The following is a 3625-nucleotide window of genomic DNA, read 5'->3' as shown; positions in this document are numbered from 1 at the left end:
CTGGGCCTTAGGCCACAGGCCGGCCTGCTAGGCCCACCTCTCCCCCACCAGCTCCTTAACCCTAGCTCGCAACCAACCTCCTCCCTCTCGATCCTCCCATTCGAGCGCCACCAGGGAGAGCCCCACGCTCGATCCCCCACCTCTCTCGCGGCTAAATTTCGTGTTTTGACCCTTTTCTAAAACTTGTTCAAGATCTGACCCTAGTTCGTAAAAATTTCGAGATATGACCCTTTTCTTACCGCCAAAGGCCTTGGCGGTAGGCTGCCTGCCGCCATGGACCCTGGCGGTAGGGTTGCACGCCCTACCGCAATTTTTTTCTAAGTATGAAACACAGTGCATGCTCGCACCTACCGTCGGCCACCTTGGCGGTAGGGTTGTACAGGCTACCGCCAGCCTGTTTGGCGGTAGGGAGTGTTTCCTACCACCAAGGACCTTGGCAGTAGGCTGTTACACCCTGCCGCCATGGTCCCTGACGGAATCAAAAGCCTGTTTAGCGGTAGGGAGTGTTTCCTACCGCTAAGGACTTTGGCAGTAGGTTGTTACACCTTGCCGCCATGGTCCCTGACGATATCAAAAGGGTCAAATCCCGAAATTTTTACGAACTAGGGTCAGATCTCGAACAAGTTTCAGAAAAGGGTCCAAACACGAAATTTTTCCCTCTCGCTCACTGTCATGTCCCCCACTCTCTCCCTACCCGATTCCATCGCTCCCTCCGGTCGCGCCCCCACCCACAGGAGAGACGAGAGTGCGCCGCTGCCTCGCCTTTTCTGTCGCCGCAAGAAACAGGACCTTGCCGAGCTGCCGCACCTCTTCTCTGCGTTGGAGTTGCGCCTCTCCGCCATTCCCTCTACCTTCCTCGCTGATCCCCTATGGTGTCGGCACCTCCCACGTGATGCATGCGCCCTCTTCCATCAGCAAGCCATCGCCTCCTCCTTGCCATGGCCGGCCCTGAGAGCCGCACCTGCAGCACCTCTGTCGCCCGCCTCCGCTCGCCGGTGCCCCGTCACCAGGGACCTTCCCTCGCACCGCATGCTGCTGCTTCACCTCGACCTGCCCCGTGTGCCTTCTGCCTTCGCACGAGCGCGATGTGCTCCCAAGCTCCTCGACATCTCTACTATTGCATTGTTGTGTTTGTCCCCACCTTCACGCGCCATGGCTGCCCGCCTCTGCTCGGCTGCGGGTCGACCACCTCCTCGCCATCTCCTTCAACCCATGCACCGTCTGGAGGCCCGTGCTGCCTCCTTCGTTATTGCCTACAAGACCACAAACCTCGGCCATCAAGCACCCGAGGCCTCGCATGAATGGTGCTGCTGAGCACCACAACAGCTGCTCTCCGGCAACCCCTCTGTAGCCACACCTCCGACAAGATTGGCTATGGGCTCCTGCTGCTTGTTTCTTGCTGCCACCATGTACCCCTGCTCCCGAAGTTCCGGATGCCAAGTCAGCCCATGAAGACACGCCAAGTACCACTACCGATGACCCCAGAGTCGTTGGTTTCAAGACTACCAAGGGTGCCACTATACCCGAATGACTACACGACCACTTCCGATGTTCCCGTGCTTTTTGCCATGTGCCTTTCGCCAAGTTCCCAGCATGACTACATGATGACCCTTGAAGTACATGGATACGTCAAGTTCCTCTCCACCTACATGAAATCAGGGGGGGAGAGATTAGATACTTTGTGATTTGTGAATGCCACATGTCATCCATCAAGGCGGGTCTCACCTGATTTATATGAGACCTGGTCTCATATAATTTTTTTCCCATGTCATCCATCAAGGCGGGTCTCACCTGATTTATATGAGACCTGGTCTCATATAATTTTTTTCCCTAACCCAAGCGGCCATCCGGAATACACGGGATACAAATCATGGCATGCACGTAGTCCCATCACGCAGCGTAATTATATCATGCATGCAACCCCACATGCCATACACATGATCAAAAAATCATGGCAAACCAGCGAATGCATGCTGCCAAAAATCCTGCAGCTCCTGACATCCTAGATAAGAACAACGTTTGACCCAGCAAGCAAATCCCAAAGAGATCCTAGCAGACAGCGGCCTGGGCCAACAGCGGCAAAGCTCGACAATGACAGGACAACCGGACCAACAGCGGCCAATCAAAAACGCAAGAGCGGCACAGATCGACAGCGGCGGGACATCTGGGCAAACAAAAACGCAAGAGCGGCACAGATCGACAGCGACGGGACATCTGGGCAAACAACGACCAATCAAAAAGCCGAAGAATCATCGAAGCAAAAAAGACTTGTGAGGACGCGAACTTCACCGCAAGAACTGGCCCACACCCAGCAAAAATACTAAACGAACCAAACTAACCTGCACACACGTTCAAAAAATTTGAAACAAAACCCTGAATCCACAAAGCATTTCTACCCCGGCAGGTAGGAAATTAATAGCACGTGTCACATGCATAATTCACTAGAAGTCTTTTTCAAACAAGTGGAACAACCTTGAGGCAAAAACTTGGCCTGGAATAGAGGCTTGGTTATAGGTGCGTTGGTTCAGTATTTTTTACAGAATATTTGAGAACTTTTACACTGTCGAAAACCTTAACTAGGTCTGTGGCAAGCTATTGTAGAAAATTCTACTCATATATATATTCTGATCATGGGAACAGAATAATATTCTGATCACAACCTGAACTTTCTGAGTAACGCGCCTGAACTTCCCTCCGTACGAAGCTGACCTTCGGACTGTCTTTGCAACCGTGTCTCCCCGCGCGAATGATTCTATTTAGTTGTGTTCTATATGATGTTAGTGTAATCTGCAAATGGTTTTTAGCAACTAAATGCCTGTTTTAAATAGAAATATCGCTCGTTGGCGGATTTTACTCTTGGGTCATGATGTAATTGTGTTCTTTGCAATTTTACTGTCTGGGTTGTTCGACCTGAAATTTCCCCTGTGCTAGGTGGAACTTCCGCCAACATTGCCCAAATGGGGCTCGCGATATACCATTGGAAAGCTATGGACACCAGTATCATGACCCAAGTTGATTTTTTGGCAAAAAGTAAGCGGTTTAAAATCAGTTTTGAAAATCATTTTTTCTTCATACAAAAAACGTGAATCATATTTTCGATTGCATTTCTAAACCGATTATCAAAATGAGGCAAATATATGGCATTGGAAAGCTGCTGCAAAATCGCTCCTTCCACATGGTGAAAGTTTTCTCTAATTCCCTATAGATAAAGAGTAATTTGAAAAATCATAAAATTTTGCAAACCGAATAGCCGAGTTCATATTTTCGATTCCATTTCTAAACGGCTAATCCAATTGAGGCAAATGATATGGCGTTCGAAAGCTTATGAAAAGTCGCTACTTTTTCATGTTAAAAGTTTTTTCTAATTTTGAACAGTTTAAAAGTAATTTAGAAAACGATGCAAGTTCTATCGAGTTCGTATTTTCGAGCTAATTTTTTAACCATAAGATTAAATGTAACAAATGATATGGCGTTGGAAAGCCTGAGGAAATGTGAAACGTTTTGGTCTATATTATGTCTCCCAATTCCTCACGATTTTAAGTCAATTTTGAAAATGGCTAGAAAGGGTTTTTTTCATAATTTCTACAGACTTTCTTAGAATAGGGCAAATAATATACCGTTGAAA

This window comes from Triticum dicoccoides, chromosome 6B (assembly GCF_002162155.2).
Source record: "Triticum dicoccoides isolate Atlit2015 ecotype Zavitan chromosome 6B, WEW_v2.0, whole genome shotgun sequence".
Taxonomy (NCBI): Eukaryota; Viridiplantae; Streptophyta; class Magnoliopsida; order Poales; family Poaceae; genus Triticum; species Triticum dicoccoides.
The sequence above is the reverse complement of the archived record's forward strand: the minus strand, read 5'-3'. Positions refer to the sequence as shown.